Raw genomic sequence first — 10224 nt, 5'->3', positions numbered from 1 at the left:
CTTCAGATTCTGTGTGTCCCTCTCTCTCTGCCCCTTCCCTGCTCATGCTCTGTCTCTTTCTGTCTCAAAAATAAACATTAAAAAAAAAAAAAAGATTTTACATACCAACAGAATATGGCAGTGTTCTTGCATACTCTGTATATTATAAAGTAATATTTTACAACCTAAAGAGAAAAAATGTGGTATCTCATTGTTTATTGACAATTTTATAATTATGAGACTGAGCATCACATTTATTCTGCTAAGAATTTATCAGATCCTAAGACAAATAGCGTATGATTTCACTCATATGTGGAATTTAAGAAACAAAACAAACGAACAAATAAAAAAAGACAAAAAGACTCTTAACTACAGAGAACAAACAGATGGTTACCAGAGGGGAGGTGGGTGGGGGGTAGGTGAAACAAGTCAAGAGGATTAACAGTACACTTATGATGAACACTGAGTAATGTCCAGAATTGAATTACTATATTATACACCTGAAACTAATATAACACTGTACATTGATTATACTAGAATTTTTAAAAATAAAAATAAATAAAATGTATCATATCCTTTGCCCATTTACTCCATTAGGTTGTCTCTTCTTTTTGCAGTGCTTTCTATTTTATGGACCGTATTCTCTGTGTATGTTTGTATCTGACATGTTTGTATGAACAATATTTTTCTCCCAATCTGTTTGTGGGGTTTTTAAAACTTTACTTTTGGTATATTTTGCCATAAACACCTCAGAAACTGCTATTGTCACCATTAGTATGCTTCATATTCCAACAGGTAAGTTTATCATCAACTTGCCAGATCTGTGGGCTGCATTCAGCTCAGCTTTTCCTTCCCTAGTTCTTCTCTCCACTTTTAGGACTGTCAGTTTCCCATTAACCTCTCAATTTCATTTGTTCCTTTATCTTGTCCTGATTAGCTTCTTAATGTTGCTTTCCCCAAGATGCAAAGCTTGCCTCTCTACTCTTCTGTTCTTACACTTGCTTCCTCGGTGATCATACCCATTTTCATGGCTTTAAATACCACGATTTCTGGGGTGCCTGGGTGACTCAGTCGGTTAAGCATCTGACTTTGGCTCAGGTCATGATCTTGGAGTTCGTGGGTTCAAGCCCCGCATCAGGCTCTAGGCTGACAGCTTGGAGCCTGGAGCCTGCTTTGGATTCTGTGTCTCCCTCTCTCTCTGCCCTTCCTCCATTCACACTCTGTCTCTCTCTCAAAAAATAAACATTAAAAAAAGTTTTTTAAATAATAAATACCACAGGTTTCTTTAACGACTTCCATTAGCATTTCGCTGTGGAAATGCTTCTACACTCCAAACGTATATCCAACTGCCTTCCTAACAGTTCCATTGAGATGTCTCCTAGATGAGATGTCTCAAATCTAATACACAGGCCCAAGACAGAATTATTGATTTCATCCCACACATATTCTAAGCCTCTTTTTCAGTCTTCCCTAGCACAGTAGAACCAAAACCATATACCCAGTTGTACAAAATCAGATCCCACCTGTCAATACCGATTTCTATCCTCTTCCTCACCTCCCACCTCCAATACATCACTAGGACATATCACTTCTACCCCCAGGCTTATATTGATTCTACTTCTCTCCATCGCCACCGCCACCACTCCAATCCATCTCCCCACTTCCACTCTTGCTCCCCTAAAATCCATTCTCCCTCAACAGTTAAGGTAATCTTTTATTTCCAAGAACTCATTTTGAAATGTTTCCCACATACAGAAAAGTCAAAATAATTTTACAGTGAGCATCAATATCCCCTTGATCTAGATGTTTCCTAGATCCTACCACTAACTTTTTACTACACTTGTCTATCAATCTATTCATTCATCAGTCTGTGTTGACGCATTTCAAAGTAAATTGCAATAATAAATATACTCTCCACCTAAATGCTTCACCACACATATGTTTACTTTTGTTTATATTCTTTCCTATATAGGTAACATTTATATACAAGGAAATACACAAATCTTGTGTTTTGACATATGCATACATCCAGTTAACCTAAACTCTTAAGATGTAGAACTTACCACTACTCTAAAATTTCCCACTTGCCTCTTTCCAGTCAATCCTGGCTTTCACCTCCCCCAACCCCCAGAGGCAACTACTATTCCAATGTTTTCTCTATCATAAATTAGTTTCTTCTCTTTAAAACTTCAAATAAATGGAAAAGTACTATGTTGTGCCATTTTGCAATGTGTTGCCTTTCAGCTCCAAATTTACCCATTTTGTCTGCTCTGTGAAGACAGATATGGGCTCTTCAAATATTTCTCCTTTGACCATTGGTACAAAATCAAGCTTTATCAACAGAGGGCACAGAAGAGACCCTACAGGAGGGAAAATGTGTTTTTTCTTCCTGGTTCCAGTGTTCTCACATGGCAGGCTCCTGAGGCACGCACAGCTTCTCCAGCATCTGGTTCCTGCCTGGCACAAGCAGTATCTGTAGCATCAGGCTCCTGCAGTGCCGGTGGCTTCTCCAGCTCCCAGCTCCTGCAGTGCATAGCAGCTTCCCCTAGCACCTACCCCCACCCCAACTTGGGCAGTTTTTCAGCAGAGTGCCTCTAATGAGACATCTCCCCATTCATTCCCCAGCAAGTTCAACCAGCAGTACAAGGAGTTTTTGCCATTCAGTGAGCCCTGACAGGGTCTTCTTCCTAGGACACTCTATCTCAGAATTAAGAATGATGACTGCTCCTTATATCTGGTATTTCTGCATTTTTTTTAAGCTTATTTATTTATTTATTTATTTTTTAATGTTTGTTTATTTTTGAGACAGAGACAGAGCATGAATGGGGGAGGGTCAGAGAGAGGGAGACACAGAATTTGAAACAGGCTTCAGGCTCTGAGCTGTCAGCACAGAGCCCAACACGGGGCTCAAACTCACAGGCCGCGAGATCATGACCTGAGCCGAAGTCGGCTGCTCAACCGACTGCGCCACCCAGGCGCCCCTAGCTTATTTATTTTGAGAGAGAGAACATGTGCTCCAGCAGGGGAGGGACAGAGGGAGAGGGAGAGGGGGAGAGGGGGAGAGGGAGAGAGAATTCCAAGCAGGCTCCTCACTGTCAGCACAGAGCCCAATGCGGGGCTCGACTTCACAAATCACGAGATCATGACCTGAGTTGAAGTCAAGAGTTGGACACTTAACCAACTGAGCCATCCAGGCACCCCTCCTGTTATTTCCTCTTAAAGCAAATTTTTCACATTTTGTAATTTTACTTGACAACTCACCACAATTGGTAGTTAATGTTTTTATTTGCTGGTTTGCTTATTTTTTTATCTTTGCCATTAGACTATAATATGCACAACAGTAGGGACCATATGCACTGTGTTCACCCTATATTTGGAAACTAGAACAATACCTGTACAAGTAGTGCTCAATAAAAATTTGCCAAAAGAATAAACATGAATTAAAAGAGGCATTTTAAATTTTTATGTAATTAAATCTGTTGGTCTTCTTCAATAACTTTGGTTTTGTACCACACTTAAAGAAAGCCCTTTCCAGAACACTATAAAAATGACCTCCAATAGTTTTTCTAGTACTTTTATAATTATGTGTTAAAATTTTAATGCACATAAAATTGATGTTTGTGGTGAGAGGAAGTAGATTCATAGCTCTTTTTCAAAACAAATAGTAATTTTCCCAGCACCATTTGTTAAATAGTCTATCTTGCTTTTTGTTTTGAAACGTGTCCTTTTTATATACTACATTCTTATATATACAAAGGTATGTTTCTGGGTGTGTGGCATTTCATTGATGTATTTACCTATCTCTGTAAAAGTACCACACTGTTTTGGGTAACACAGCTTCTTAATATGCTAGAGTCAAACATACCATCCAACACCACCATCACAACTATTTTTGTCTATTCTGAAACACTTCTTTGAAATCAAATTGTTAAGTTCCTCATCCCCCGCCAAAAAAAAGAGAAGGACCCTAGGAATTTCACTGAAATTTCTTTGAATATACATAACAATTTCAGAAAAACTGAAACTTTTATTTTATTGTCTTCCTACCCAGGAAAATGGTGAATGTCTCCATTTTCTCAGATTTTCCTTTATGCAATTCATTCTTAATATAGTTGCATATGATTCAGATTCAGAGTATTTACACACACTCAGAAGAAACTTCCAAGATCGCCAGTGGCTATAACATGTACTTCACCATGCAATGTTTTTATGCTTCTGCTGCTGAAGTAGTCACTCCCTCCAGAGGAATAGTCAATATTATGAAATAGATAATGACTTGGATAAGGACCTAACAGTCTTATGGGAAGAATGTCAGAGGAGTCTTATAACTGTCCTATTCCTCAACCTCCCTACTTGTGTAAAACACATTTGTAGTGGTGAATATATTGACCATTATCTATAACATCTTGCAAACCTGTACATTTCATAAGGCTGTCTCAGATATTTGACTGCTCTGATGCACCCTGTTAATGAAGAAGATGGATGTAAGTCTTTACAAAGGAACATTCACCTCACAGCCCAGTCTTATGCAGTATTTTTGAAATCACTGTTCTTTTTTTTCAATCTTTTTATCATTGTTTCTGAAACACAATAATTACTTAATGCTTGCTGAATTAATGAATGGATTATTCCCAAGGATTTATTTCTCCTGGTAACAGGAGGCCATAACTATACTTAAAACACTTTCTACTACAGAGAAACAGTAGAAGAAAAACCTCTCTACTTACAGACTAATATCCTTTTCTAAGAAATACATGTCCACAAAAGTTATTTTGCCCATGGTAACCACTGCTTTGTAAAAAAGTATTACATAATCGAGTCGGGTACAGTAGGGTATGTGTGTGTGCACGCACACGTGTTCATACACACACAAATGTACATGTGTAAAATCAATTGCTGTAGATGGGTAACTTAAACAGCTAACAATTGTCTGTGACTATTTCTTAGCTGCAAGGACAAAGGGAAAAAGAAGGTCCTTTATATCAAATATTCTCACCTATCCAAAAACCACTTACAACCAAAGAATTGGCTAAACCAATACTATACGAACCTTTGACATTCATGGGTTCATACTTTTGCTAGTGGAAATACATATTTTACAGATTTTATTCATTTACTCTAATCCAGTAGATGGTGCTACATGTCTGTATATGTAAAGTACCACAAATGCCCTTTTTTTTCTTTTTTATCTTTTCTCTCTTTTTTAGCCAGAACTCTCACCAAGGTTTACTATTATAATAAAGCTTATTATTCCTGACACCTGAGCCAAATCTCTGGGTGTAGCATTAAAGATGTACTTAAGTAGAAAACCCCCCAGAAATAATTGTGGACCAAATACCAACCAAACAATCTATTAACAGTTTTTTTTTCTTCAGCTCATTTTCACTCTAAAATGACAAAATCTTTAGTGTCACACAGAATTCTATGTCAGTCCATTAAAAACATCCAGATGCAAAGTCAGAATCCTTCTTATTCTTCTCAATATTACTACTTGCTATTATTATGAAGCAGCCATAACAATGATAATAGGTAACAATGAAAGTTTAAATTTAGGATTGTAATGGGTAGATCAATATGTAAATTTACCATGTAAGAAGATAACATACGGCAAAAAACATAGGTATATAAATTTTTATAAAGATAAAATTTATTGTTAAATCAGCAATTAAGCTTGACCATACAAATTGTTTCTTTGTGAATCATCAAAACCTGAAAGCTTTATACAAGTAGAGACTCTAGGTACCAGCACAAATAATCTGTATCACCCAGCAACCTGCAAATGGTTAATTTATGTTAATTACATATTATAAACACAACTAAACTGACATATAATCTGAATCAGAAGTTATATATTTTTTTGTCTCCTTTTACTGTGCAGATTGTAATGCTATTAGCTAACAAATTCAAAATGCTTTGAAATCATTTTATTGTAAATCAAGAATAAGGGGACATCAACTACTAATATAAAAATTAGAACATTTTCAGTACTGTATTAATTTATTGTATTAAATTTTGATTCAGTTAATGGTGATATGATTTCATAATGTCCTTTTGCATTATTTAAATTTTTTTACTCTTTTCATTGTATCCAAAGAAAAAGGAGAGCTATAGTCACTAATTTTAGATGAGTTCTATACATAATATAGGTATTAATAATCTGCTGACCAAAGGCTTAATAAAATGGTTTTATTCAGTGAATTAGATCACTTTAAGGACTAGATTTTAATACAAATATAAGGGAGTCAGTAGGAACCTTTTAGTTGACTATTTCGTCATTTATGCTTTCCTTTATTCATATTTTCATTAATGCTTTGACCAGTCCTTGAACAAACTCAAGGAGGCAAAACTGAATCAGTTATTCCTGAGTAGACTACACAACATTAAAAAGCCACGGTCTTAATCCAGGAATGACATCTTGATGAAAAAGCCAAAAAAAAAAAAAAAATACAATTCATATAGTTGGTTATAATATAGATAAGATAAATCAACTTATATGTCTATTGAGAGCAAGTTCAGGGTTGGGTGCCACTAAATCTCCTTTGTAACTAGCTTACCTGGAAGCAGTAACATTGACCCAATGACTAGATGAACCACAGCGACACAACTTCTTAAAGGAAGTGGTTTGTTTTTGTCTTTCTGAGATACGATAATGGACATAAAAGCAGTTCTTCATTCATAAAAGAAACATCACATTTGTTAAAACACTGACCAAGCCCAGGGTGCCTGGGTGGCTTAATCACCTGAGCGTCTGACTCTTCATTTCAGCTCAGGTCATGATCTTATGGTTCATGAGTTCAAGCCCTGTATCAGGCTCCATGCTGACAGTGTAGAGACTGCTTGGGATTCTCTCCTCCCTCTCTCTTTGCCTCTTTTTTTAAATAAACTTAAAATGTTTTAATTAAAAAAAAAATTGACCTAGCCCTTAAGTTACAAAATTGAAAATGAGGTTATTCTTTCCCTCAAAGAGTTTAACCATTAAGCAGAGAAGATGCCTCCTAATTGGTAACTGCCTTCATAATTGACCTCTCTGATACCATTTCCACACCTCAGCAAAAAAGATCTTTCTAAACTTCAAATCTCAGTATATTATCCTTCCCAATCAAAAACCTCTCTTTGGCTCTCAGTGGCCTCCTTAACATGGCTTATAAGGTCCACTCTTCCCATATTTGCCCAGCTAATGTCAACCTTCCCTGATGTAAATGTGCTTCCCCAGCATCATATTTTCACTGTCATGGCACTTACACTTTCTACTTCTCCACCTCTCCTATTACACTACAAGCAACATAAGTCAGAGAGTGTGTAGCTCATTTAACCCTGGCTTCCAAGCATTAAGCACACAGTAGACATTCATTCATTGATTCATTGTATAGTCATTGAGCACCTAATGTGTGACACGCTCCCTGAAGTAAGTGATAGGGACATTGTATCAGTGAATGGAACAGACTAGGATGCTGCCTTCCAGAACTTTCATTAAATTAACTAAAGCAGACAGAGTGCACACGGTTTGGAAAAGCTATCAGGAATCATCAGGAAAGCATGTCTGTCTCCAGGTAGGAGGGCATCAGGGACAGATGAGTCACCTATTGAATAGGGTCTTACCTGAAACTTCAAAGATGAGATACAAAGGTTTCTGGTGAAAAGTTGAGGGAGAAAGTTGTGGAAAATCTTGAACCTGGGAGATAAAGGCAAGTGAGAAATTACAAGTAGTTCAACACTGCTGAATGGGGAATGGGGTAACTTTTGTGGCATAGCATTTGCCTAGGAGGGCAATATGAGATGAGGCTGGGAAAGTTGAAAGGTACCAGGTCACAAAAATATTTTCTTGTAGATAATAGGGATACATCAAATAATTGTGATTGGGAGACACAAATGGAAAAGAGACAGTAATGACGATCTGAAATAAGAGAGGCAGACGGTAAGACTTTGTGACTTTTTGGAGGTAGGACTAACCAAGAGAGTGGTCTTCTCATCCTGTTGGAAATATCAGGGACCAGTGGGCTTTGGATGAGAAAAGCTAGTTCCAAAATCTGCCAGCAATACTGTCCCACAAATAGCAAAGTTTTCAAAACCTCCTTAAAATTATACTGTCAAACTGTAAATGTGTTTTCACCTAGCTTTCTAAACCTTATATATTCTCCCATGTGTTTGACAATCCCCCTCTTTAAGTCATTAGAGCATGTAGTAACACCCATAGGTTCCTGCAGGTTTGTGTATATCATCAGTGTTCTTATTATCCAGGGCCCGTGGTAGACATGGAAAGGCAGAGAGAGGAAGTATATAATCTGTTTCTTATGCTGTCCTAGCAATTAGTAAAACAAATACTGGTAATGGACTGGTAACAGGCTCCTTTGCATTTAGCATTGCTTTTCAAAATAAAACAAAGATTCTTTCATTTCCCTCTGTTTTTTTGTAAACTTTTTTATACCTTTATAATGAGCATTAATTATTTTATGATCAGAAGAAAAACACTTTTTAACAATATCCCCCCCCCCCACCAAAATCCTTGGGAAGTAATGAGGAGTGGTGAAAACAGTAAACAAAAACATACCCACCATATAACTACTATGTCAAAAAATGTAGGGTAAAGATACAAGGAAACGTGTGTTTGTCATGATGCCGTACACACCATCCATGTGAAACCAGTATAAAAACAAGGCTGGTATGGGGCCGCAGCCTGCACCTTCCATACTGCTATATGGAAAAAGCACCACTCCACAGGGCTAAGAAACTTGGCTTTTTCATAAAGCATTAAAAGACACTGCAGAGAGGTGGCCTGCTTTTATTCAATGAGCTATAGCTGTCCACATAATATGTGAGTAAGTTTACTCAAAGTACTTTTTATCAGCTGTCAATGTGTTTCTTAGCCTGCATTTGGCTATCTTTCACATAGCAAAGGAGAAAGCAGGGATTATTACATGCTTTTTTCCCTGGGAGAACTAATTGTTGCCTATTACTTGAGTGAATTGTGTTTGGAAGTAATTGCTTTTCTTCTGCTATGTTCTATAATATTCACATACAATCTACTCAGTTTGGTCAAAAGTTGATGATGTCTGCATATACATGCACCTAGACAGTTGGAAGTGGTTGAAACTGCCTGGCAGATGTCGTCGGTGTTGAGGCATCTGTGAAGGTATACTGAATCTTTCCTCTTGCAATCTGTTCAGAGTGTCTGCCTATACTCTACTGTAGACTTAGAATTTTATGCTCTCCATTGTTTTTCTTCTCTGCACACTGAATGCTGATTTCTTGTTATTCCCATGTCATTATCATACTCCAAACTCCTTTGTGAATGAGTTTCTTAAGTTTCAGTGAGGATTTCTGAAAATACAAACTATTCTACCCTCTTTCTTTTAACTCTACCTCTCACTGAGGTTCACGTAGAGGTGGTTAGTAATGGTAGGAGAAAAAGAGACAGAGAGAGAGATGCACACATTAACCAACAGTTTTCTTTTATGAACAAGAAAATTGGCCGTTTTCCTATTAGCATATGAGGAACCTAAGACTGTCTCTTGTTGTCAAGGCAACAGCTGTTCCTTGGGTAGCTGCAATAGAAAAGAAGCCAGAGCAATCTTTATAGGATCAAGTCTTTTTTATCATCAAATCATAGAAAGGAACCTTGAGAGTCTACCCAGGCTATTCTCCTGCCTTTAGTTAATACCTACTAAAATAATTTAAAGCCAATACAAAAAAAAAAAAAGTCCTATTTTAAATAATTCTGAAGAGATTACATAGCTTATGTTGGTAATCATTTGCAATGTTTTATGGTTCATATTACTAATATTTCTTCAATCATTCCAACTTAAATCTTTCATGCTGCAGTTTGAAATCCACTTCCTATAGTTCTATTCTCAGTAGAAGTAAACAACTGTACACTTTTCCTTCTAAGAGAGTCTTGTCTATACTTGAAACAATAACAAAATTGTCTGACTTAAATTCCCCAGAATGAATAATGCTAGGTCCTTTTCTCTTTCCAGACATATGTATTGTAGGTCTCTGATGACATCCTATATTCTGCAAGATGCTAATTAGGGAACCCAATCCACCTTGTTACTTACAGAAAGCTGACCAGTGGTGTCCAAAAACAGAAGAATACCACCCCATTCTCAGTTTATCTACTCAAGTCTCCTAGGTCAACCTAATCTATAGAATTCTATTCATCATAAGTTTTTGTTTGCTTGTTTGGGTTCTTTGTTGTTGTTGTTGTTGTTGTTTTGCATAGACTGGCTAATCTGCTGCCTGGTTTGA

The 10224-nt window shown here is 37.0% G+C and overlaps 1 long non-coding RNA gene across 1 annotated transcript in view; it reads right to left on the bottom strand.

Moving 5' to 3' along the window:
• Positions 1-10224, bottom strand: part of LOC123380010 — a 92218-nt gene continuing 81994 nt past the window's right edge. The window contains exons 2-3 of the long non-coding RNA XR_006585221.1: positions 7579-7651; positions 1-59 (exon numbers count right to left, since the gene is read on the bottom strand). This is a non-coding gene — a long non-coding RNA (uncharacterized LOC123380010). The remainder of the gene's footprint in view (positions 60-7578; positions 7652-10224) is intronic.

Source organism: Felis catus, chromosome C2 (assembly GCF_018350175.1).
Source record: "Felis catus isolate Fca126 chromosome C2, F.catus_Fca126_mat1.0, whole genome shotgun sequence".
In the NCBI taxonomy this organism is placed as follows: domain Eukaryota; kingdom Metazoa; phylum Chordata; class Mammalia; order Carnivora; family Felidae; genus Felis; species Felis catus.
The sequence above is the reverse complement of the archived record's forward strand: the minus strand, read 5'-3'. Positions and strand labels throughout refer to the sequence as shown.